At 47.3% G+C, this 7,589-nt stretch overlaps 1 protein-coding gene across 1 annotated transcript in view; it reads left to right on the forward strand.

Moving 5' to 3' along the window:
- METTL24 (methyltransferase like 24) overlaps positions 1-7,589 on the forward strand; it is a gene marked incomplete at its 5' end in the record, with an annotated part of 26,405 nt that overhangs the window by 17,614 nt on the left and 1,202 nt on the right. The gene's annotated exons all lie outside the window — the stretch shown is intronic.

The raw sequence follows: 7,589 nt of genomic DNA on the forward strand, positions 1-7,589 counted from the left end.
AGGGTGCTGCTTATTCACATTTTCAGGAGTGCACTGCTTTCTTCCTGCTGCCGTTGCCAGCAAACAGCAGGGCGAACAGACAGTGAAGCAGAAGAGAGGCAGGTTGACACCTTGGCCCAGAAATGGAGTGAAACGAAGAGATGCCTGTGAAGGGGTGTAGTCTTAAAGGACTTGATTGCACTGGCTGGTGCAGATGGGAACCAGGTCCTCCACCAGATCTAACTGTCGCTGCTCAGTTATACTGGGGCTGCATGTTCTTATCTTACAAGGGTTGTCCTTTAAGGTGTGGTGAACAGTTTTTGAAGATGGGACTTTGCTCTTTCTTCAGTTACATTTTGAATGCCCCGATGAGTACTGTATTAATAAACAATAGCAGGTTTTGCAGCCAAAATGCTGTTTAGTATGCACAACCATTTTATGGTAGCCCAAGTCCTCTGTCCCTTGTACACACTTGCAGGTCTTGCTCCTCAAGGCTTTGGCATCTACTGTTTCTTAACTATTTGCCTTCTAATGCAAACTGCTCATGTTGACTTCCCCCTTGTCATGCATTTGTTGTGCTGCTGCTGGCTTTCACCTTCAGCAAGACCGAGATAACATGGCCTTATGTAAGCATGGAGCCAGGTCCCTCTGTCCTTGCTTGGTGCTGGGGCAGCACAGGCTGCAAATGTTGTTCCCCTTTAATGAAGAGACCTGAGGGTCCAGCATCCAGCATTTCTTCTTTTGAGTAAACATCCGTTCCCACAGGCATCCTGCAGCGTCTGGCAGAGAAGATCAAAAGGACAGAAATGAAAGGATTTTCCCCCTTTGCGGGGGGAGCAGGCAGCAGGACATCTCCTGTGAGATTAGATGGCTGAATGGTTTGCAAAGCAACTCGTGTGCTCGGCCAGGGCTGCACACGGAGCCACTGCGCTTCCAGCCTGGGCTGTTGGCTGCGGGTGGAATAAATGCAGTATTTAAAATGTCTGTCTGCAGCACGGGATTTGGCAGGCAGAGCTCTTGCTGATAAATAATTTAAGATCAGGGTTTCTGCAGCTCCCAGGTGAGATTTTTCCCTCTTGGGCAATCTAGCCATTGGACTGAGGGACCTGGTGAGGGGATGTTGTTTTTTATCTCTTTTTGTACAGCAGAAGAACTGTGCGGTCTGTAAAAGGTAACATGGGAGCTGGGACACACTGTTTCTGAGCAGGGACGCATCCTTGTGAGCTGCTGCCACTTTGAACAGGTGAGGAGGTCACTGAGGGTTCATGTCCTCACAGTGACTCTTCACCCTGTTTCCTCTAAGAGAGCGTCCCTTTGAGTCCTCAGCTGATGGTGAGGTTCCCATTGCCTGCTCTGGAGACTGGTCTCAGTTTAAAGAGATGGGGAACCAAGATCTTTGATGCTCAAGGCGTTTGTGAATCACAGAACCATAGAATATTACGAGTTGGAAGGGACCTCAAAAATCATCCAGTCCAACCCCCCTGCCAGAGCAGGATCACCTAGACTAGGTTGCACAAGAACGCGTCCAGGCGGGTTTTGAATGTCTCCAGAGAAGGAGACTCCACAACCTCTCTGGGCAGCCTGGTCCAGTGCTCTGTCACCCTCACAGTAAAAAAGTTTTTCCTTATGTTCAGGTTGAACCTCCTATGCTCCAGCTTGCTTCCATTGCCCCTTGTCCACAGGTAGTGCCAGCCTGCCACATGCTTAGGGCTTATAGATCCTGTTCTCTGGGTACAGGAACCTTGGTCTTGCTGGGTAGCTACCTAGACAAGATATTAAGCACAATACCTCTAGCTTTATGGTCATTGTAGCATAATGCTAGTTAAACTCATCAGACCTGTCTGAAAATCCATCCAGGCTTGGGAACATGTAGTATTTTATGACCAGAAGATGATTAACAAGTGAGCTGCCATCTCTGGCTGGTCTAGTGCCCAGGGTAAGTTAACATGGGAAGATCCCAAGAACTAATCCCAGGGCAAAGAAGGATGTTTGTGATGACAGGAAGGCCACAGGTGAAACCCTACAGTCTCCTGAGCAAATGCAGCCAGAGAGAAAGGATTTCAGATCACGCTGATCTCCTAAGTCAGATGGTGGGTTTTTATCCAGAAATTATTTGTCCTCTGGTAAAGTGGCAGTGAAAAAAACCTCCTGCCAGCTAAAAGGCCTCTTCTCTGCTTATCGACTGCAGTAAGTGACATGGCTTGACTGGGCTGAACTGGAGGACTGGGGAGCATCTCTTTTTCTGTAATGAGTCTGCAGACAGAAATTGCTTCCAAATGAAGAGAGAATGTGGAAAACATCTTGGCATCAGAGACCAAGGGAAGAAGTGGGAAATAAAAGTGCCAGGTGCCCCCCACACCTGAGTTCTGCTACTGTGGTCTGCTACTGTGGGAGGGGATGCCTTTGTGGGTCCTTGCTGGGAGCAGTCCCCTGAAGTACAGCATGGGCAGAGTGTTCATAGTGCTCCTGAGCACTCAGCTGAGATTGGTCCCTCTTGTGTGCACTCAGTGAGCCTTCCAGATGGGTACATATGTCCGTCTGGGCCATTGCTGCTTCTGGCAAGCTGTTGCTATGCTGACAGTTTGCCGCCAGAGAAAGTTAAGTAAGTTTTCTTAATATGATTTTGAAACATTTTCTCCAGCTCAAGTGGTAAACATAAAATGACTATTAATATCCTGCTCCTGCTGTGTAACCCTTTCATGGAAGCACATCACCAAAACTGGGGGAAAAAAGACTTATCTGTCACTTGCAAGGCTGTGAGAGATCAGTGGTGAGAGCAAAGGAATGAAGCTTGTCTGCGGTCTTTGCAGGTTTTCTGTTTCAGTGATGTGTGTATTTTGTGACTTCAGCTGGACGGTTGCCCTTGACTGTAAAAAAAAGACCAAAGACCATGTAAGCACCCATCTGCACAAACTGAGTTTGTGGCTTTGATGCTGTAAGCAGATCCTTGAAGATGTGCCCGATCTGTCACATCGGGAGTGAATGATCTCAAATGTCACATTTGTACCAGAGTCATTTTGAAGTTGGCCATATGGACCATCACAGAGGGGGATGCAAACGTGAGTAGGAAGGAAGGGAGGTAATTTGAAGGAGAAGTGCTGCTGTTTGGAGCTGTATGCCACTGTAAACTGGTAGTGATTGACTTTTCTCCTGATTTTAGTATCTGTGTTGCTCAGACCATGCCCACAGCAGTCCCCATCTCCCCAAAGGATGGCTCAGAGTGAGCTGGAATGGTTTACGCTCCCACCCATCGCAGGGAGCGTGAGGAGAGGCAGTCGCAAGCTGCTGGGAGTGTAATTTGCTATTAGGCTACGTGGCATCCTGTCTGCCATCAATTACAGCCTCGGCTCAGAGTTAAAGGGAATGAAAGGGACGTAACATCCAAGCCATCACCTGCTGGTGAGGAAGGGCTGGATGCATTTTGAAAGGAAAGAGAGGGAAGTATCATGCTGAAAGGTTACAGATGGGAAAAGAGGGAAACTGTTTTTAGGAAAACTATGCTCAAGAACTTGTTTATTACCTGCAAAGTCCTGTGCTAGCAAAATACAAATTAAACAGCTTTTTCTAGAGTTTTTTTTTTGCTGAAAGTAGAGAATTGTATTTAGGTGGATAGAGGAAAAACTTATGCATAAGCAAGCAGAGTTCATCTTGCTGTACAGCTGGTATCAAAACAGTAATTTGGTATCTGGGAGCTGGAGCAGAGGGTTATTTCTCACAGCCTCAGATCCCAAGTGCAGCACTGTGATTCAGGAGGACAGGGTGGTTCTGAACTCTGCTCCTCTTCTTGAAATCCGTAAGCAGCTCTCCTCCCCCTGCTCCCACAGAAAGGGAGGGATCCTTCTTGCCTGACCTGTACCACATCTCCGTTTTTGCCTTTCCTGGCTCCTGCTTCCACATGCTGAGTTCATGCTGGAAGTAATACAGCTAAATTGCTTCCTCCAGCTACTTGCTCTCAATTGACTCTTCTCCATGGGGAGCTTTAAATGGTGCCCACGGGGCAGCGCAGAGCCTGAAATCCCCGTTAACCCTCGTATTTAAAAAATGATCAAGGCAAACAGAGCTCTGATCTCTGCTTTAGGAAATGATGCACAGACATTACCCTAAAAAGAAGAAATGAGCCTTCGTACAGTAAGTGTTAACCTTCACTAACTAAAACATACTCATTTTCAGCTGTTTTATGTGCTTGGTTTTGCATGAGGAAAGGCCTTTTTTTCTTTCAAGTGTAACAGCTGCAGTGCTGCAGTGCTTTTTCAAGGGAGCTAAACACTGAGAAAATGTAAAAAAAAAATCCACATTTTTTACTTTTCTGTGATAACCTAGTTAGTTTGTGGAAGAGAAGAGGAACCAGCCTTAGTCTGTGAGTGCTTGAAACCATCGGGCAATCAACTGCCATCCTTTACCTTCAGGTACTGTAGATCTTCGCCCTCCAGGATTTACTCTCAGCAGCAGACTCCAGCTGTGCTCTCAGGTGAATTAGAGCTCTGAATTTATAGATTTGCCCACTAATCCTTTCACTGGTGCTTTGAATCAAGGCATCTGGAAGGTGGTAGTGCATTTCTTATCAGTAGTGCACTGCTTATCACTGAGGGTAAATACCTCCTGAGCAGTATAATCATCACAAAACTTGAATTCGGTGTTAGCAGGACCCTTGTTATTCACTCAGATACTCTGACACAAGTTCTGCTGTTTATTTTACCCTATGCATGGCATAAAGTGGAGACTCTGGTCTGAGATGGACCCCATGCCTGCAAGGCTGTCACAGCAGCTGGTGGGTAGAAGCAGGTACCTTCCTCCCTCTCCTCTGGTCTCTGAGCAGCGTGGGGCTCTGCAGGTAACAAAGACGTAGTGCTGTGTTTCTTTCCTGGTCATTTCAGTACGTGTTTAAGCAGTTACTGTGGTAACTCATTTTATCCTACCGAAACATTGGTTAGCAGCCACTTTTCGGATCAGTTTTGCAAATGCAGCGCAGAGCATGCAGAGAGCCTGCTGAGCAGCAGTTAGCATCACGAGAGAAAAATAAACAAGCCTGGATGGTGACTGGAAACATCACCATGGGAAAAAGATGTCCCACTGTTGCAATAAAGCAAAATCATGGGAAAACAAAAGCAAACACTAAGAAACATTTTTTCCCCTTAAAAAAAATTGTTTTAATAATTTATCTCCTTTCAAAGTGAGAGGAGTCTTCCAAAGATAAAAATCTGTGGTTTCTGAAGTGCGGCAGCACAGTCCTATGGCAATTGCACCCATGTGGAATAAAAACTACTACAAAATTGCATTACAGGTAGAGCTGCGAGTTGCTATCTGAAAAATAAGTAACCTATTTCAATGTATAAAGGGAAACAAGTGAGCTCAACCATGAAGTAGCTCTCAGCTGAAATGTCATGAGCAGCATCATTTACATTCAGCCTCCCCTTGAACCCGAAGGAGCGCTTTGTTAAACTGCTTTGCTGACCCACGTATGGACAGACTGACAGGCTCTTTGTTGCAGCGTCAAGTCAGGAAATACCAAAGCTAAGGTTGTTCGTGCAACCTTCCTTTCCTCTCCCCTCCCCATGCGGACGTGCCACAATACGGGCTTTAGTTCCGTAATCCCTCGGTCGTTTTCCACTGCCTCCCTTGGTGCGGAGGAGGCATAATGTGGCCTTAATGAGCAGACAGACAGCGGCTCAGCTCAGCATTATTTGGTCTGTGACCATGGGCCTCATTCAAGTCCCACTCTCCAAGTCCTGCTCTGAAAAGGCAGTGTTTTACAGCTCGTCTCACTGAAGTCTCACAGCCCTTCATGGGCACAGCCCTTGCACCCTGCAGTGGGAGTTCAGTGGTTAATCTATCACTTTTTAGATGGAGACCAGAAATGGCAAGCATTTAATATCTGCTGCTTCTTGCTGTCTCGTGCCCATCCATAGCACTGGAGCACAGACCCTGAAGAGGGCTGATGTGGGTTGTGAGGACTCTGCACCTCAGCAGATCGGACCCTGGTGGCTTCAGTCAGCCAGCCAGAGTTGCCTTTCACAGGGTCCTCAGATCTTGGCCCTACCCTCCTAGCCAGTCCCCTTCTGATGCTCCATCCTGTTTGTCTGTAATAACATCTGTTTTCCTACTGGTAGCAGCATTATCCAGCCCATGGTGTAACTCCAGACTGTAGTAGGACAGGTGGAGTATCCATATACTATCATAGCCTTTATTCCATTGGGAACAAGAACAGCCCAGGACCCATTGCTCCTCTTGTCTCCCTTTTCTGGGGGATGTATTTGCAGTTGGGAAGCACTGAGATCTTCACCTTCCCTTGGTTTCTGCCCTCTTTCAAAGACTCTCTTAAAGCCAAGGAAGGAGAGTGCTCTGTGCCACTGCTGCTGTGCTCTGTGTGTACCTTGTTACTAGAATTTCCTCCTCCACTACCTCCAGCCCTGCCTCTTAAATCTCTGCCCAAGCACTCCATCATACTCCTTTTTCCCAAAGTCTTTCACCCAAAGTCTGAGGGTAGCTTCTCCACCAGTCTCTGGTCCCAGCCTCTTCAACCTCTCCAGTTTTTGTCTTAATGTTTCTTCGCTGTGCTCCCAGCCCTGCCTGCCTCTGTCTGTCCCTCAGGCAACCAGGGACACAGAATGCAGAGCTTTGGGCCTCCAGGTGTGATCAGTGCAGGTATTGTAGGTCCACACAGTCTGAAGGGACTTTTGCCACAAAGCAAAAGAGTTCCTGTGTAGGAAGCCCGCACAGTTACTGTTGTTTATTTTTTACTTGTAGTGTTAAAATTTGAAATTAATTTATTAACTCTTAAAACTTCTTGTCCAATGTCTTTTGACACTGTGGTTTTGGTCCCTAACTGCAGGTTAGGGATGGGGAAGAGTGTGGCAAGACAGCTGGATGAGGCAGCCTTCCTACTCTCAACTGCACCTACCTATGGATGTGAGTGGCCAAATTATTTACAGTCCTGGCCCTGCTCCCTAGGCTTTAGACTGGTGAAGGGTATTTATGTGCGTTTATGGGTGAAGTTGAGGAACCAGCAGCTTTTCCCTTAGCCAAGGCACAGTTGGAGAGGCAGCCAAGCGAGCCCCTCACACAGTCCTGGCAGCTCACCTCACTCAAACCCTGCCATGGCCCCGTGGTTTCTGGCTCTGGACCCCACAAGGCAGAGCTCTGGCTGTCGAGAGAGGTGCTCATAGTACCACTTCTGCCCTGCGCCTCTGGACATTGGGGTCGACGAGCCAGGGCCCCTGCCCTCATGGCTGGGACATGGCCTGACACGGTGAGGCATCCTGGGATGGTGTGACTTAGGGAAGCAGTTGCCTTGGCAGTGCTTTTACATCACCTGCCCCCAAATTTCTCTCCTGTACCTGCTCAGGTGCCTTTTCTGACACTGCCTTAAGGGTTAGGGTAGGCTGCGGAAACAGCCTGGGCTTTTAGTTTTGCTTTTGGTTTTGTTTTGTTTTGTTTTGTTTTGACTATTCTTGACTCTAAAGAAAGTCTTCAGTTTTCAGTTCAAATGCATCTTGAGTGTGAGCAGGTGGGCAGGACAGCAGCTGAGGTGTTGGGCTGTGAGAAGTTGGTTTGCTGAACATCTAACAACAAAATTAAATAATGCAGAGCACTTGTTTCTTAGTTGTATTTTT

Source organism: Mesitornis unicolor, unplaced genomic scaffold (assembly GCF_000695765.1).
Source record: "Mesitornis unicolor isolate BGI_N332 unplaced genomic scaffold, ASM69576v1 scaffold1696, whole genome shotgun sequence".
Classification (NCBI taxonomy): domain Eukaryota; kingdom Metazoa; phylum Chordata; class Aves; order Mesitornithiformes; family Mesitornithidae; genus Mesitornis; species Mesitornis unicolor.